The following is a 19,946-nucleotide window of genomic DNA, read 5'->3' as shown; positions in this document are numbered from 1 at the left end:
TAGGTGACGTAATGAACTCTGTCTCTGTTATATTTTTCTTTTTTAGGTTGCCCATATTCATCAATGATTTGTATTTTAGATGTTTTTATTTTGTAGTATATATTGATATATGTATGTATTGTACTTTTATGGTTTTTATTAACCGAATAAAGTGGTTTTGACTGACTGACTGGCCTGTAGGACTCTGTGCACTTTGCCACTGCTAACCAGCGCTAAAGTGCTTGAGCTCTCTCCTTTAAACATGGTGAAAGTGGCTTACACCTAGTTGGCACATTTAATTTATTTGTAAGTCCCTAGTAAAGTGGGACTACATGTACCCATGGCTTGTAAATGTAATGCTGCTAGTGTGCCTGCAGAACAGATTGTGTCACCCACTTAAATATCACTCTAAACATGTCTCAGGCCTGACACTGCAGGTTGTGTGTGCAGCTTAAACTGCCATTTTGATCTGAGAAGATGGGCCACCTCTGACTTGACGGGGGAGGTGCGGTCACCTAGCATACTTGCACATTATAAATGCTCTGCCTGGGCACACTCACAAAAGGGTTTGTCGCTATTCTTTTTTTACCCCAGACTAGCTGGGACCAGGGAAGGAAGGCTTATAATTCCAAACACCCTGGGGGGTAGAAGCTCCAGAACCTTCTCATACTTCATAGCTGGCATCAGGTAAAAATAATGGACCCTCAGACCCAACTCTTCAGTAGACCTCTTGAACTGTTGTAAACTTAGGACTTCTGTGCTGCTCTGCAAGAAGGACTACTACACCACTGCTCTGCTGCCTGCTACCTTGCTGCCCGAGATAAAGGACTAGACCTGCATCTTGATCCCAGGACCACCAGAGTGACTCCAAGGGCTAGTTGGCTTTCCTCCTGATCAGAACCTCCGGGACAGAAAAGGCTTCAACTATCTTGAACCTAGTAACTAGACTCTACTTGTGGTGAGCCTTGGCCCCCAAGAGGTGCCATCCTAGTCCTGAACCATTGGAAGTGGGCTTGACGGTGCTCTACCAGCCCAGCTGTGGTCCTATAAGCAGAATCGATGCAGCGCGAAACATCTCCTCGCAGCCTCATTGGCACCACTACATCCCAGATGCTGAACTTGACATTGTAGTCCGCTGTCTCCTCAGAACCATTGCTGCGTGATGCACCCTCGATGCAGGACTTTGAATTGCAAGCACCTGGTCAACAGCATCCTCGATGAAGATGCAGGAATATGCATCGCACCTCCCTTTGAGCCGCCGCTTCGCGATGCATCTTCAACGCAGGAATCGGGGTGCTGTGCAAACCAGGATATAATGTACTTTGTTCAATGGGCCTAACTAGGACCCTGTATCTTGCCCACGCTCCATGGCAGGCCAACCCAAGTTGTGACTGTCCTAGTCCAGCTCGACCAGATAATCACAGTTGCAGCCAGAGTTGTCGACTTTGGAGCTGGGGATCCAGGTTTGAGTCTTGGCGTCTGCTCAACATCATGTGGTTCTGGGCAAATCTGTCAATCTCCCAGTGCCTATGGAAAGTGCCTGGATACCCTCATGAATGATTAGCTTCGCTCTACAAATCAGAGTATTGATTTGTGCTTTTAGGCACTGTTTTTACCTAAATCTTTAAAATTGCATATCTACAGTTCTACAGACAGACTTTGTTTTTTCCTTGTCAAATAATTTATTAGATTTTACACTATCTTTCTAAATTGGTATGGGATTTTCCATGTGATGTGTTTTCACTTTATTACTGTTTGAGGTACTGCATAAAGGATACACAATTATTCTAAGTTAAGCCAGAGTTCTTTGTTCCAAGGTACCAGAGGGTTAAGCCCAGGTTAATTTGGGCTTTGCTGCCTGCTTGAGTATTGTCTCACCCCCTCAATCTGTAACACAATTTCAAACAAAAGGTGTGAAGGGAGTTCAGCTAATGCACACTGAATTCATGGAATTTAAGCTGTGACAGCAAACTAGTGTTGGTACCAACTTTCATATCAGAATCTCAAACACAATACTGCGGTTTCCTACAGGGGTCCATCATATCACTTCTATTATTCAACATCTACCTAACCCCCTTACAAAACCTGATTACATCATTCAACCACACCTGTTACAACTATTCAGTTTACACCCAAATCATGTTTGAAGATAGATGGTCTGGAAGACCTCTACAATTTAAAACTTTACTGCCTTCAGGTCAAAAACACATGGATGATGAATAACTATCTAAAGTTATATATTGCAAAGACCGAGCTTATGGCTTGGGGAAAATGACAAAAAAGCCAGCTTATCGGCAGCAATATCAAAAGAAGTCAGAAACCTAGGGGTAACCAGGAATTCAGATTTATTTTTTATACCAAATGTTCACGAAGTAAAACTGAGTGCCATCAACACTATGAAAACACTACATTGCATCCTCCCATACCTTGGATAATCTCCAAGCTTGACTATACTAACAGCCTATACTTTGACGCACCTGCATTCATCATACACTAAATACAAATTATCCAAAATGCTGATAGATGACTCTTTCACTTCCTTCACCAAAGAGAACACATGACTCAAGTCTTGCAATCACTCCACGGCTAGCGGCTACCTATAGCCAGACGATCAATGTACAAGGCACTTTGCATTGCTCACAGAGCCTCTAAAGAGATGGGCTGCTATACTTACAAGCAAAATTCAAGCAATACCAACAAATCAGAACACTGCGCTCCAAGCTTGCACCACTAGTCAGCATACCACCTTACAAAAGAAATCCATAGCAGGCGCTGCTTTCTCACCACAAACTGCCAAGCTATGGAACTCCATATCAGCCAGCATTCAAAGTATCCAGAAGCATATAAACTTCATAAAACAGTTGGAAACAGGCTATTTCCTAGACAACTAAAGCACCACACATCCTGGCAGGACAGTTGCATTCTCAAGCTCAGCCTTTAGCTTACAATTCACAGAATAAAAACAACCCAACCAGCAAACTACTTACAATAAGCTGGTAAGAAGGGCTGACTTATGCTTCACTGTGGTATATGCCGTTATGCAAGTTCACACAACATTTCTGGCTCACACTAATACTAATACCATAATACTCCGCGGTCAGCAGCCAACTGCAACTTACACATCTTACATTCACAAAGGACATATCTGTTACGAGGGTTGTCCATCACCAGTACTGTGCAGTCAATAAACCAGCCGTAACCAAATTAACAGGTACGGAATAACTAAAAAGCTCTGTACACACTACTGTTCAATCAGAGGACTTTAATCTGGTCCATGACTGCAGGTCCCAAATATCTACGCACTACAGCAGCTACTTTACATCTCACTATGGCTTTCGGATATGAAAAGATAGTAACACTGTGCATCCCAGCAGATCTCCCCACTTCGCTCTCCCCCCAGCAATGCCGCTTCTGCCCCCGGCCTTTACCCAAAATGTCTGATTGGACAACTCAGTGCAGTAACCAGCAAAGCAGACTACATAGTCAAAAACACCATAAAGGCACCTGAAGAGCTGTTCATAGCTGCCGGTGTACTAATGAACCACAAACTTCACATCTGTGTCTCCCTCACTTCATCGTTCCACCATACTGCTACACAATGCACCTAGAAACATGATAATCACACATCCGTGGTCATCATGCACAATATGGAAAGACTTCCCAAATAGGGTCACAAAACAAAGACAACACCATTCCAACCACACACCACCCTGCATGGCATAGCTTGCATACCATGTAGGTGAGCGCTGCAGTGCCAAACATAGGGGTAGTAAGTGCTATCCATAAGTGCATTACAATACAATATTTATCATTTGTGCATCACCAAGATTTGTTTTGATCTTATTAAAACCTTTTTTTCAATCAGACTTCAGAATTATAAAACAAAATGTGCTTAATTTGTGGTTTTACAAATGCTGATATATGCTGAAATATTTGTATAGTTCATTTACAGTTTAAAAAAATAATAGAGAATTAGAAACAAATTAACATCCTACTGTATTTCTTTTCATGCTCCGTTTGCGCAAGGCCTCTGGAATTAAGTAATTTCACGGCAGCTGCGTTTTCTGCATAATTATGAATTTGCTGCATATGCCACATAATCTATCATCTGCTCCATAATATGAAATGAAATGAAATGAAATGAATGAAACTTATATAGCGCACGACTTACCCTGGGGTATCTCCGCGCTTGCTTAGGGAACCCGTCCTGGTATTCCCCTGTGAGATAACCCTGGCAGGGTATCCACAAGGTGAAACCCAGGCATCCCACCGCGAGGGGCCGTTGTGGAGATTAAGCAAGCTATTGCCCAGAGTCGCAGAGTGCGAACCCGTGAGTCGAGAAGGCACCGGAGCGAGAATTATCGAGTCCGTGGAATTATTGAGCACAAGACCCGCCGAGGCGGGGAAGTGAACCCTGGTCCAGGGCCGAACTCAAGCTCCAGGTCTGCCACCTCTAACCCCTGAGCCACACTTCACTAGACAGATTTTAACCATAAAAAATGTGTTCCTAGCTTAAAAAGATAAATATACTGGAAACGCTGCAACACGTGCTGTCACACATTGAAATGTCCTTCGCAGCAGTTGACTGGTTACCTTTCCGTTTTTTATTTATAGCTGTATTTGGATGTGGAGCTGGTACCAATGGAGTGAAACCTTGGCCGTGCCGTGACTGCACTAACATGTAAAATTGATAAAATAAGGAAGTAATACTAACACTTAATGCGCCACATTAAGCAGCATACTTTGTGTTTTCTTGCGACATAATTTCCTCAACATTGCTGCAAAATGTAGGCCTCCCTTGTTGCATAATTCTAGTTGCCCTTTATGTACCCTAGTGAGATTGTCACATAGCTCACTTTACAATGTCCTCTCACTTTGCATTTTAAGTAAGAAAAGTAAACAAAAAATGTTTATTGCTCATTCACTTTTAGAACTGATGCATCTTTAAATACTGTACCAACTGCCTCGGTCATTTGGGGAAGCAAAAGAAACATATGGGCTGGCCCAGCCCTCAAATACCCCCACACCTCCATAGCTACGACCCTGCTTCCAGAATAGACACAAGAAATTGTTTAAAATGATTCACTCTCAAACCAATGCCTCCACATCCTGATGTCTTGATGCAACAAATTATCTTCATTCTACAGCAAAAAAAACAAAAAAATACTATCAGGCAGAAACCTGATATTTGCAATAATACTTCCTCAATCAGGACAGAACCTTCCAACCACATTCCATCCTAGCACTAAAGCAATCTGTGCCTAGAATCTGTTCTCCCTCATCTTAAAAGAAACCCTATTCTTTGGTGTGTGTGATACCACATTCTCCTCTTACTCTAGTCACCCAATGTATCCTGCAGCTGCCAAAGACCTTGTTCCTTTAATGGCTTGCATGAGTTTAGCTCTCTAAAATGCTGTACCTAGGGGTCTAATAAATGTACATGTGAAGACCCTCTGCGAAAGAGATGACCTTTACCTCTGTATTGTGGAGTCCCCCAGGGATCATCACTCAGCCCCACGCTCTTCAAAATCTACATGGCCCCCCTCGCCACCATAGTCAGACAGCATGGGCTCAGCATGGTATCCTACGCGGACGACACTCCGCTCATCCTCAGGACCCTGCACCTGCACTGCCTGGGACAACACCTGGTGGCCATGCGCCCTCGGGAGCCCACCACCCCTACTGACCCCACTCGACACCTCAGCATCATCCTGGACTCCTCCCTCTACATGAACCGCCAGATCAACACCGTCGTCTCCACTAGCTTCAACTGCTTTTGCATCCTCCGCAAGACCTTCAAATGCCCCCCCTCCCCCCGACTGCAGAAGGAAAATCACCCACGCACTCATAACCAGCAGACTGGACTACGGAAATGCCCTCTACGCCAGAATCAGCAAAACTCTTCAAAACAAACTTCAAATCATCCAGAAGGCCGCAGCCAGACTTGTCCTCGGCACACAGCGCCACGAGCACATGACCCTACACCTACGAGGCCTCCACTGGCTCCCCGTTCAAACTCCTCACCCACGCCAACAAATCCCTCAACAACGTCAGATCCAATGACATCAACGAGAGATTATCCTTCCACGTACCCAAGAGGAACCTCTGCTCCGCCGACCTCGCCCTGGCCGAGGTTCCCCGCATCCGCAGAAACAGTACCGGCGGGAGAGCTTTCTCCTACATCGCAGCAAAAACCTGGGACGAGCTTCCTGTGAACATCAGACGATCCCCGACCCTGCACACGTTCAGGAGAGACCTCAAGACCTGGCTCTTCGACTGACCTGGAGCCGCTGCCCCCCCCCCTCCTTTCCCCCCCAGCGCCTTGAGACCCTCACAGGTGAGTAGCGTGCTTTATATATTGATTGATTGATAGATAGATTAATTGATACTGGCAGCTGATGAAAACATATTGAAGAAAATGACTTGCTGGATGCGTTTGAATCTGGTTACATGCAGGGTACACTACCAAATCTGCAACACCTCTGTCAATCAATGATATCCACTGCACTTTCAATAAAGGTCACAATTGCTTCCTTTTAGATTGAACCATGGTTTTTCGGTATACTTAACCATCAAAATCAGCTTAACATGGTATAGTCCACCATCAAATTCAGCTTGACACTCTAAAAAAACAGGATATGCCTTAGAGGAACTTTTAGTTGTTGCACTCTTATCTTTCAGCATGCCCTCAAATGGTCAAAATTGGCAATAAATCCTCTGACCACTACCCCATATTGTGCAGCTCCCATAGATTCCCACCCTAGCGCCCATTCTTTTTAATATCCATGCTGAACCACTGCATGAACTCGTTAAAATATTGGCATCTCCTTCTACCAAAACACAAATAAAACCAGGTCTATATAAAAATGCACAACTCTAAGTATCTCTAAATTAAAATACTCACTGCTGAGCATCCACGGTTGGACAGAGCAAAAGTACCTCTAATGCAATGCGATAAAGACTAATTTTTCACCTTCTAACACCCAAACCAGGCTGAGCTACCCACCTTATTTGCAGATTTTAGAAATTCAATACAGCGATCACCCCAAAATAGCTACCTCTGCTAAATTGTTGAGCTTCCTGCCTGACTCGAACCTTCAAAGCCACATCCACGTCATGGCTACATTGGCCAGATTCCACCCCACAAACTAAGGGAAGCTCAAGAAAATGTTCCACTTCCCGGATCTGAAGTAGGCAGTTTGGGCCCTGGTAATCACACCCCCTATGTATGGCTCGTTCCTTCTCACTGGCTTGCCAAAAATAGACTAGCCCCACTAAGGGCAGTGCTACCTGCCAAGGTAAGGTTCTTAAGAAATGCTAAAACTAAACTTTTTACCCTTGCAGTTACCTACCTCAAATGGCTTTCCATCGAAGCTTGCAGCACTAGGAGAACTGCCTTCCCAAATTTTCATAGGACCTGCTTTGCAGATCCGTCCCTCAGAAATTCTTCCTCCTTTCAAAGCTTCAAATCCCTTAAAACTGGCTCCTTGTGGTACCTCGACAACTGTTTATTTGTCACCACCTAATGCAGGTCATTCTTCTATTGCCAAACAACATGCATACATCTTGCTTCTAATATATAGTACGTTAATACTCATCCGGGTTGCCTGAACTTGTGATCAATGGTAAACAATTGAAAATAATTGCCATGCATACTTTCTGTTCATTACAACAACCTCCACCTTTGTAATTCAGGTATAATGCTGTATCCTATACTACTGATTCTGGTATTCTACCAATTGAGCCATGCTCCTTCTGCCGAAAGTTCCTCAACGCCCAGCTGCCTGTACCTTGATATATAATAGAGTACATAGCTGATTTTATTGCTATGTATGCTTTAAGATGCAAACTTGTTTTTAAGTTTGTTTGAAACCATTACTCAGGCTACATTCTTAAATATCTATACATTCGATGTTTTCTTTTCTACTCCAACAACTGACAAATGTTGTATTGTAACCAATCTGTTTTAATATGCTAGCAGTCAGAATTGGTTGATTATTTCTAATATTCTCACACCTTTCCTCTGTACAGCGATCTGAAACCCGGTTGGGTGCAGTTTGTGCTTTATAAGACCACAAATAATAAATAAACTCTGCACATACGCTGATATCGGTTCAGTTATGTCATATAATACCAATATGCCAGTCCTTCAAGCCCAAAGTCTGGAAAAGAGACCTGAAAAAACTCAATCTAAACTCTCTACCCCCCAACAGCTGCAACCTCCTACTTCCTCCTACCGGCGTCACGGATGTCCAAGCTTTGACTGATCACTATCTCAACGCTATGACCTCAATAGTTAATGAAGCTGCACCTATGCAGCTAAAAAGAGCCTCCACAAAAATGTCCAATCCCTGATACGACGGGAGTCTCAATGACGATAGACGGGCTATGCGAATGGCAGAGCGCACCTGGAGATCAGCTCCCTCCGCAATGCACCTAAAAACGCTGAAGAAAAAGAGAAATGCCTACTTCAGGAAAATAAAACGGTCTAAATCAGATTTTTTCAGGATTCAGCTCGACCAAGCCAAAAACCGTCCGAGAAAACTGTTTGAGCTAATCAGAACACAATCCAAGGAACAACCCCAACCACTCAGCACTTTGGTCAAAGCACCCTCCTGTGAAGACTTCGCCTCTTTCTTTATCCAAAAAAACGATAACATAAAGAACGATCTCCTCATTGACGTAAGTCTGTATCCCACACCCCATTGCACAGCACCCACTGAACCAAAAAACAATGCCACATGGTCATCCTTTGCCATCTACTCAGAAGAAGAAATTGGTAGACTGCTCAGCACTGTGAAACCAGCCAATCACCTCATGGACCCCCTTCCTGCTAACGCTGTCAAAGACCTTACCCCGTCGCTCCTCCCACTCTGGACTAAAATTATTAACAGTTCACTTCAACAAGGGACCATCCCCGACGCCCTTAAAGTTGGACAAGTCACACCTCTACTAAAGAAACCTACAGCCGACCCCTCTGATCTAAATAATTACCGTCCCATTACCAATATTCCGACTCTAGCCAAACTGTTGGAAAAATGCGCACAAGTGCAATTGACCAAACACATTAATCAGTTTGATCTACTCAACCCTCATCAATCAGGCTTCAGAGCAGATCACAGTACAGAAAGTGCTATGACCCACATAATTGACGACGCTCTTCAAATCCTAGATCAAAATGATACCTGCCTCCTCATCCTTCTTGATCTCTCTTCTGCATTCGACACCGTCAAACATGAGAATTTACTCGAACTATTAAACACAAGAATGGGTCTATCTGGAACTGTGCTCAAATGGTTCACGTCCTTTCTACACAACAGATCGCAGAAATTCAAGAGTAACAACTTGATGTCTTCGCCAATACCTGTATCGCTAGGCGTCCCACAAGGATCCTCCCTTTCCCCAACTTTGTTTAACCTAATTATGGAGCCTCTCACCACCTTGCTAGAAACATCCAATGTTCACTTCCACATGTACGCCGATGACACCCAACTGTATCTCAAATTACAATCACCCAAAGACATTATGCTCTTGAATTCTACGATCAGAAGCACCCAATCCTGGCTGGCTGCTAATCATCTCAAACTCAATGCTCTTAAAACAGAGTTCCTTTTGATCTCACCTCCCGCGAAGATCACTACCGCTCAAATTTGGCTAAAACACCTAAAGGCACTCAATGTTCAGCCCACCATCGTGGACTCAGCAAAATCTTTAGGCATAACACTTGACACCAACCTCAACATGCAGGAACACATCAAAAAAGCAACTAAGGGTGCGAACTATCAGATCAATACCCTAAGGAAACTCAAACCCTTCTTTCCAGCCAAAGATTTCCAAACTGCGGTTCAAGCACTAGTCATCCCTCGAATAGATTACGGCAACATCGCCCTCTGCGGTCTCCCCCTAACTACTACGGCACCCATAAGAGCTTCTCTAAACGCAGCAGCGAGACTCATCACTGGATCAAAAAAACACTCACACATTTCCCCGGACCTAAAATTGCTGAACTGGCTGCCTTTTGAAGCCAGAATACACTTGAAAATCGCCTGCATGACGCACAAGGCTGTCCACCTGCGCTCACCCGGATACCTCGCTCAGAAGCTGACGATTTCTGGAGGCTCCAGAAACACGAGAGGCACAAACAATCTTTTGCTAAAGCCCCAAAAATTCCGTATGGAAAAAACATATAAACGCTCTTTCTCAGGAATGGCACCCAGGATCTGGAACTCACTCCCCCCTGAAACCAGGCTCATCTCCTCCACCATACTTTTTAAGAAAGAAGTAAAGGCTATCCTCATGGCTAAATACACTTGAATAATCCCTAGGGAAGATTTTTACAATTGCTGAACCATCCTGTTCTACCGATCTTTTTGCAATTTTGTATGACTTGTGTTACTGACTTACCTGATTGTTTACGCTACCACCTATTTTTAACTGTATCACCATTGATGTATCTATCTGACTACGCTCCTGCATTTACCCTCCCCACCCCAATTGTTATTTACTCACATGTTGTACCCTTCGTCTGTAAAGCGCTCTGATATCTGCAAAGATCTTGTTCGCGCTATATAAAACTTTCAAAATAAAATAAATAAAATAAATCTAATAGTACCTGAATACTCACAACAATAATATTTAACAGCACATATTCAACAGAACATCTGACACACACCCAGCACAGATATGTCATGTATGTGGGTGTCATTGCGCTCACAAAAGCACTGTCCACCACAACACTGTACATGTTATTTTACACATCAGAACAGAACTCTGAGCATATACCCAACTCAGCCTGTATTTGCAATAAATTACATATCAAGGCATCCAACAGCTTTTACTACCATCAGCTACTTACAACAGCAATACATACTGTCAATGGCCCTCCATACCACCTGATGAAATACAAAAGCATTTTGCCACAACTGTTCAGTCTCACCCAAAAACACATTTCTACAACTTAATAAAACTGAAATATCCATCATGCAGACCACAGATCTACACAAAAATGAATAAGATTGCAGTCTGAGATAGAAGCATTCAAAATGTTATGCCAAAGACCACCCAAAATCACAGTTGAACTATAAGAATGGCAGATAGGAGGCTATCCAAATACTAAGTAACAAAACAAATGTGCAATTATGGCTCAGGATCGAGGTTTATGCTATCCCAACGGCCTCAGAGGACAGCGAAATGCTGTACAGAGCAACAGACTACAGCAAGTTGTGAAAATAGACACATTAAGAAGGTTTACAAAAGGAATTCAGATTAACACATACAAATAATGAAGAAAACAGTGTTAAAGTGCGGATTAGCAGGGAAGTGCTAAAGTCCATGACATAAGGAAAATGGTGAGGAGGTCAGTTTTGAGGCCTTTCGCAAATTGCCGCAACCAAGGTGAGAGTTTGAGGTGCAAAGTGATGGTGTTCTAGAGTCTTGGTCCACACATAGAAAAAACCTGTTGGCGAACGCATGCTTCAAAGTCTTTTGGATTTGGAACTAGCCAAGAACGTGCTCATAACCACACTTGCCACCAGGTTTAGAGGAAAGGTTGTCCGGTTTACTCAAATAGAGTGTCGTACAGTTCACACAATTTTTGAAGTATATTCTGGAGCCAATATATTATTTTCAAGGTAGGAGAGGAGTGTGCTCGAACATTGTTTGGTTGATTAGCTGAGCAGCTGCATGAAACACTGCTCTTATGGGTGTCAATGAGGACTCTGGGAGACCAGCAAGTAATGGGTAGTATCCATCTATGTGCGCTAAGATGAGTGCCTGAACCATGGACCCAACCTTCACAGAAGGGACTTGATTTTCCAATGTAATGGTAGCAAAATAAAGCGTGTTCCCTCTCCCAATAATAACATATCCACCATCCCACAATATTAAACACAACAGTGTAGGATAGAGGCAACAATTGAAGCCACATCAATCTGCAACCTGTTGTAGTAAGGGCTCAAGTATTAAAGCAAAATCCTGTAAAGAGCCATCAACATCTCTAGAACAAGGAATGCTCATTACACTGTCTTTGCAGTTTTGTCCCAAATGAAAGGGCTACTGGGCCAGGAGAGGAGGCAGATTTGTTCAACAAGAAACCATGCTCAAATCGAAAGACATCTATTTTTAAGGATGGAAAGTGTTGTGAGGACAGAGGATGATCACTAAACAGGTACAGCAACATGAAGTGTGAAGAGATTATTGTATGGTCAAGGTTTGGTAAGTTATTCGATCCGGTGAAATAACCTATGCGCTGTTCAGTAACTGTGTCGTCTAGGGCGTCTGTTGGATAATCAAATGAAAACATCCTTCAAATAGACGAATTTGTCAGCAGTTCCTCGAATTTGAAGGAGGAAATTATCTAAATCATAATTAAAAGAAGTAAGCAAACCTTTGTAGCTGGATTCAGTATGGAGGCACAGAAGGATTCTGGCACATCACAAAACGTAAATAAAAGCAATGGTTTATTTTCACAATAGGCTTCAGTGTTAGTTTGGAATTTAAGCAACTTGGTGTACCTACATACTTTTTCCTCAGTCCTTCACTAATCCTAGACACAATTTGCAAATATATAACATAGCTATCTATTCTCATCAAATTCAAAACTGTTTAATCCTCAAAGGCAATGATATGGAAGGTTTGTCCAGCACCCAAATATATGGTTTGGGTGGAGCTTGCACAAAGATTTATTTTAGCACTGCGTTAAAGTAAAATGCAACCAATAGGTAGCAGGCTGGCCGTCCAGTGAGAGAAGGGACTGAAATATTAAGGTTTCTAAAGAAAAATTGTGCATCAGCCCAATTCAAGGGAACTCAGCACAGAGGTACCCATAGGCAATGTCAACTGACCTGGACACTTGAGTTTTACATATTTCATAATTTTGGGCAGTTATTGCCCTGCTCTTCTACTGACAATCAAGTAATCAACAGTTAAGAGTCCTAGGATAAAGATGGGCTCCGAGAGTGCCCATGAAAAAAAACTCTTGTAAGAGCTCTGGCTGCCTGTGGCTAGCATGTGCGTGAAGAAGCAGGCTGGTCCTGTGAAGAGAACTAACTAATGTACATATTCCCCAATCTCCTGTTTGTAAATTCACTAATAAGTATGAAGGACAGCCCAAAACAAGGCAGTATTTATAAATACAGCGCAAAGCCTAAAGCGAAGACATAGGTCTATGGAGGATTAGGGGCGCGGGTATTGGCGCGCGAACTAAGACTATGTATTCACTTTATTTTACAAAGCATCGTCTTGTATACGCCACCTGAACAAAATCAAGAAACGGGCTAGTGAAGCTCGCCCGCACTCACCTTCCTCTTGTCTTCTGGCTCCTGGCTGCTGGGGTGGGACTCAGTCCCCCAGCGTTCCAGGTGGTTGCTGTTGGCAGCACAGGAGGCGTGGCCAGTCCTCCCGGCACCATAAAGACTACTGGGTGCTCCTGCGGTGCGGGACGCTTTGCGAAACTGGCTAGTGGAGCCCGCCTGCACTCACCTTCCTCTTGGCTTCTGGCTGCTGGGGTAGCACTCGGTCCCCCAGTGTTCCTGGTGGTGGTTGTTAGCGGCACCAGCCAGTGGGGCGTGCCAGTCCTCCCGGTGCCATATAAGCTCCTGAGTGCTCCCGCAGCACGGGACGTTTCGCAAAACAGGCTAGTGGAGCTCACCTGCACTCACCTTTTAAAAAATCTTTTATAATGGCTTGCGGACCGAAGAAGTGCCCTTTTAAACTCTATCTCCGCGGGCAATCAAAATTTACAATGCACTAGGTCTTTCCCCTATCTGGGTTTGGTTTTTGCTGCTAATGGTTCCTGGTCTGACCACATGGCATTCTGTAGGAACAAGTTCTCCAAATCTAATAACTCAGTACTTAGCCTACCACAACCTAAGATGACGGGGCTGTCTTAGCTCTTTAAAAAAAAAGTAAACTCCAGTGCACTCCCACGGCAATCTATGGCGCAGAGGTCTGTGGCTTCTCAAGGAGCTGCAGTATTTAGTGAGAAGAAAATAGGTTCTGGCAGAAACTTTTGAGTGCCCCCAACTCCACGTCCCAATATGCTTGCCACAGCAAATTGAATTTACACTACTTGGAAGACTACATACAGGCACGTTCTGCCCTATTCTGGCTAGCCATTTGGAAAAACCCTGCGGCTACCCTCACACAAGAGATTATAGGAGATAGCCTTAAGTGTGAAAAGGGAATGGATATTCCGTTTCTAGCAGAGGTGTGTTCAAGTCTAGGCAGGGTTAACTACGAACACATTTTTGCAAGCCCAAATGAGACTGATACTGTTAGCAAAAAAGAAGTTCGAACGGCAGTCTATACGTATTACAGTAAGGCAAGACTAGAGTCCAAGAAACCAACTGTAGCTGCTTTTATGTCAATCGAGAATACTTCTTACCAGTTGGCTAGCTACCTTACAAAACCTATAGGTCGGTGGGAGAGGGAACTCCTTTTTTCGCTTAAGAGCAGGCACTGTGAAATCTTTACTTTGTTTTCCCCTCGGTTTTCATCTTTTGCCTTGCCCGTGTGAGGCCAGAGCGGGCAAACTACATTACATTTTTTATTCTTTTGTAAGTTTTATACAAAATATGCTAAATAGTTTTTAATACCTTTTTTTTAATAATTCACCTTTTCACCTCGAAATTGCATATAGATCTATCCTCCTCCTGGAAGATGATGAATTGGTCTTCAGAGTAGGCGCTTTTTTTTTTTAACTGCTGTGCAAGCCCGCAATACGATGTGCACTTTGTGAATAATGTTTTAATGTATTCAATTTTATATCTGATATTACAATGCAATTGTGTATTCTGTTTGCTGAAATGTGATGTGTCCTTTTATGGATATGTTTTGATCTAAATAAAGTATTGGAATTTAAATGAATGGAAACTCCTTTTCTTGCTTTTCACTTGCTTGAGCAATTCCTGCAGAAGACCTTAACCAACCAAATTCCTTTATCACAATAGATGCACATGCATACCCCTACTTGAAGTAAATATTTAAATAAGCACTAACAAGAGGCCCCTATTACTGCCAGCGATATGCATATTTCAGTCCAATTTTATTCCGACAGAGAAGGGGAGGACATTCTCTCATCAGGAGAGGCCTAGCATGGGGAGGAGTACGTTAAGATAAGCAGCGAGTCTTCTCCCCTGGGGACAATTTGGCCCTCACTGTTCAACAGTGGGGTTTAATATCAAAATAACCCTTGGGTATTGTAAACACGTAAGGGTTTTTATACATTCCCAGTTCAACCAGATGGCCTGCACTAATACAGTTTTCCAAACAGTGGTGGGAACTAGTTACCATAGAGACACAGGAATTGTAGCAGAAGAGATCACTTGAACTGTGTCTCCTACACACCACAGCTTTGTCAGCAATATATTTTTGGTTTAAAAAAAGAACAAAAAACAAATAATAATAATTGTCTGGTGGTAAGCTTGAGAGATTTAAACCACTTCGTATTTTACCACTATTTCAAGATGGAGACGATCATATGTCTCAGGGATATTCTATTGCCAGGATATAAGATGATCCAACTGGATATACACCATGCTTATTTAACAGTAGCAATATGTTGGCAGCACAGGAAATATCTGCAGTTCTTGAGCCAAGAGCAGGCATTCAGATTCAGGTCTCTAGCATTCAGGGTATCCTGCACTCCTTGGTGCTTCGCAAAGCTATTAAAACCACTGACAACAACCCTCACAGCCTTAGGGGTGAGGATGGTGGTGTACCTGCACGATAAGATATTCCTAGGACAGGCTAGCGATGTAAGTTCAGATGGCAATACAGTTGATCTAATCTGTTGGTTTTATTATAAACAAAGAGAAATCAGAATAGATTCCCTCAAGGAGGATGGAATTTTGGGAGTTTCTGGTGGGTTAAGAGGAGGAGATATTGTTGTTACTAGGATCAAAGCTAAGTCTAATCAAGAGGCAACAGAGGGTGACATTGGCTCAGCAGTAGATTTCTCTTCTTGCAGGCTCCTTCGCAATTCGAAGCCTGGAAAAAAACTAAAACTCACACAGGGAAAAGTATGTGGTCCTCTTTCAGATGGACAACCGCACAGCAGTCAGGTTTATATACAGACAGGGGGGAACGAGATCAAGGCTGTTTGCAGGACTAGCTGGATCGATCTGAGAGTTTTGCCTTTAGTAGTGGTCTTCTCTAGTAGCAGAATACCCTCTGGCTCCATGCAATATGGTAGCGGACACTTATTGGATGGCTCTATAAGACAACAGCGAGTTTGTCAGAACCGTCAAATATTCCCCGCCCTAAACAAGGTTTGGGGTCCCTTCGACAGATTTTTTTGTTTCAGGACAGACAGCTCAGTTAAGGAAATAATTCAGCCGTAGACCAGATGCTATGACACCAACAACAGATGCTTTTCTTCAGGACTGGTCTGGTGAAAATCTTAGCACTTTTCCTTTTGTCATGATACCAACATACATATCTCTGATTCACTGGCAATCCACAATGGTTACTTTGGTAACCAAAATATTGGATTTAAGTAGACAGTTTCAAACAGAATCAGAAGATATGGGAATGCTTTTTTGGGAGAGCTTCCAATCAATTGTGTTAGTGATAATACCATTTATTAAAAATCAATACGTTCTTAGAAGATCCGTGCTGCAAACAAACTAGCCAACAAGAGTTTCGCCCCCTAGTTGGCATGCAGGTCTCAGGCTTTTTCAAGGTCAAATTTCTTTTTTATAGAGCATCTGGTATTGTTAAATATCATCAGATATTATTCAAAAATATCAAACATTATGTAAAAAATCTTTTCCAACTTTCTTTTTCCACCCTCAATTATGTGTAGCGAGATGACTCAAGCAGTACATACAGGTAACTGAAAACGTAACATCTCCTCTAAGGTTTTTGATAGCTCTGAGTATCTTCTACTATCCTTTGCAGATGGGCTAAAGGGGGGGGTCATGCCAGTGGTAAATATCGTTTTTTTGGGGTGTAATCTGCAATTGGGGTAATGTCATCTAAGGCTTTTTAGGCTGGAGCAAGGTTGGAAAAGATTCTTAGGTCCATAGGTTAACAGTGTCTACATTTAAATAGTTTTATTGTAAACCTATGCAACATGCTACACTGCAGAATATCCTAGAAAGTTGACTAAGGGTAATCCAGATCCTATCAAAGACGAAGAGGGCAAATATTACCCAACACGTTATCTGGAACCCACCCCAACACCTGTGGTAACATTTTGTCTTCGTTATTCTAGTGCCACTTTTAATTAGACAACCAACATGAGCAAGCCTTTAGACATGTTTCAACAGACAAGAATAGGTCCTTTGGCTCTACTTATGTTTTTTGCTGCTTTTCATATTTTTTCATTTAATTTCTTCCCTGGACAACAGACTCTAAACCATCAAGAAAAGGGGAATTCAAGGTGGGCTGCTCCTATTTACAGTGGGTGGCGTCCTTTTGCAAATTCCTGTCCGGAAGAGTAGGATTGGGGGAATTGTGATGTCCTATTAATGTGCAGTGTAAAGAAAAGGCAACAAGAGTTATTGTATAATAATTGCATCCTTTGTCTCCCCCAAAAATCTGGACTTTCTCTCAACAACTGTCCAGCAGAATCTGGAAATGTGTGTCCTGTTTTTAAAAATATAGGCATCTTTAGCACTACAGGAAAATCTAGCGCCACTGATTCCATATGCTGAGAAATGAAAACTGGAGTGCAGGAGTTAATTAAGAGCAAAAGCTGCCGCCCGTCACAGAGGCTTCTACGGTTAAGCTTATACTGATCATATTGCTCTGTTCCTATGGCAGGCCTTGCCTTTAATAGGATATCAGACTAAAAATCAAGAAACCAAAAGGTGCAAATACTGTCCAACTCAATGGATCCCAGTTGATGGATCCAAGGAGGATTAAGGGCAAAACCTATCTATCTGGGATGTTAACAAGTGAACAGTAGCTTGAAGCAGACCTTTGTCGGCAGCAGGTGCTTAATCAGTTAATGTACAAATTTTGGCCATGAAAAGAAGTAAAGAGTCTCAAGGTCAGGGGAGTTCAGAAGTCAAGATGGGCAGCACGCCACCTAAGTTGAATCCTGCAACCCCTAACATGTCGGACTACTCACCTTCCAAGGCCTTTTGGTGAACACTCTTGTACTCCTGATCCGGTTTCTCTACATCTTCCTTTCCTTCTTTCTCAGTGCCTCTACCTTCCCCTCCAGGGCTTTCTTTGAATCATGGAGTTCACACAACTTTTCCAGTTCCACCTTAGGTAGAGTTTCCACGAGAAAGATCGTTACCGCAGGTAAGTAACTTTTTCTTCTAGAACACTGCCTAACGGAGGCACACCGTTGGTACACCAATCCGGAGAGGCATACTGCTAGCCTGGTAAAGCTTGCTGCTAGCATACTGCAATGGGTAATCATATCTCTTATGCAAAAGCAAGATTTATTTATTTATTTTATTTTATACATTTATAAGGCGCACAGCTACCCAAAAAGGGTTTCCCGGCGCCGAGACATAAGACAGGATAGGTGCAAACAAATGAAACAAGCAGGATTTATTTCTCAAACAACCAGGTCTTTATGCTTCTCCTGAAAATGACGTAATTTTCCTCCTTGCGGATGTGGGAAGGGAGTGAATTCCAGAGGGTGGGTCCCAGGTGTGAGAAGGACCTCCCACCCATTCTAGCTAATTTAAACCTGGGCACACAAAAAGTAGCTGTAGATTGTGAGCGTAAATTTCGATTAGGAAAGTAAGGGCAGGCCAATGCTTGAAGATATATTGGCGCCGTACCAGCTTTAATCCTGAACATATAGCTCAGAGCCTTGAACCTGATCCGGTTCTCAACCCTGAGCCAATGCAGGTCCCTCAGGTGTTTGGATACGCTGGAGGATTTAGGGATATTGCATAGTAGTCTGGCGGCTGAATTTTGAACCAATTGCAGTCGCCTGATTACTGCCTGATTTGAACCGAGGTACAGGATGTTGCCGTAGTCAAGCCGAGAAGTTATAAGGGCGTTGACTACGGTCTTTTGGGTGGCGGAAGGCAACATCCACAGGATTTTTTTTAGCCACTTTATGATGGTGAAACAAAGGCCAGCAACCTTGTTGGCCTGTTGTCTCATGGAGAGGGCATTGTCGACAACTACCCCCAAGTTACGTACATGAGTGGTAGGTTGGGGAAGTTGTCCTAAGCTTGTAGGCCAATGTGTGGAGTTCCATAGGTGTTGGTTCTTTCCCAGGAGGAGGACCTCAGTTTTTTCTCCATTCAACTTCAGCTGGTTGTTAGACATCCAGCTGAAGATATTGTGGAGACCTTGTCTAAGGGAGGAAAAAGCAGAGGGGCTGGATTTGGATAGGGAAAAAATAATCTGCGAATCATCCTCATAGGTCATAAGGGTGAGTCCTGATTTGTCCGCCACGTCTGCCAGCGGACGGAGGTATAAGTTAAAAAGTAGAGGGCTCAAAATTGAGCCCTGGGGTACTCCATAGGGGGCGCAGAACGTATCAGAGCAGGCCAGAGAGGAAGTTATTTGAAATGTCCGATCTGTCAAAAAAGATCTGATCCAGTCAAGTGCAGTCCCACAGATGCCATTTCGTTTTAACGTTGTGAGTAGCTTTCCATGTGAGAAGAATGAGTGCGACCGTTTGACCCTCATCCAGGAGTTTACGGATATTTTCAGTTACCCCAAGCAGAGCAGTCCCTGTGGAGAAACCTGCCCTGAAGCCAGACTGTGACGGGTGAAGGAGAACATTTTCTTCAGTAAAATAAGTTAGAACAGAATGAATATGTCTTTCCAGAAGTTTCGAAAAGACTGGTAAAAGTGAAATGTGTCGGTAGTTGGCCAGTATCTTGGGGTCGGCTGTGGGTTTCTTCAAAAGTGGACTGACCAAAGCGTGCTTCCAGATTGAGGGAACTGTAGAGAGGTTAAGGGAGGAATTTAAAGTGTCCATGATAATATTCAAGGAGGGAATATCTAGTTGTTTCATATTGCTTGCACATGCCAAATAATGC

At 43.2% G+C, this 19,946-nt stretch overlaps 1 protein-coding gene across 1 annotated transcript in view; it reads right to left on the bottom strand.

Annotated features, from left to right (window-relative positions):
- Nucleotides 1-19,946, bottom strand: part of PITPNA (phosphatidylinositol transfer protein alpha) — a 181,955-nt gene that overhangs the window by 89,700 nt on the left and 72,309 nt on the right. The window lies entirely within an intron of this gene.

The sequence above is a fragment of the Lissotriton vulgaris genome, chromosome 2_1, assembly GCF_964263255.1.
Source record: "Lissotriton vulgaris chromosome 2_1, aLisVul1.2, whole genome shotgun sequence".
Lineage (NCBI taxonomy): Eukaryota > Metazoa > Chordata > Amphibia > Caudata > Salamandridae > Lissotriton > Lissotriton vulgaris.
Note: the sequence above shows the minus strand (reverse complement) of the source record. Positions and strands in the feature narration are given on the sequence as shown.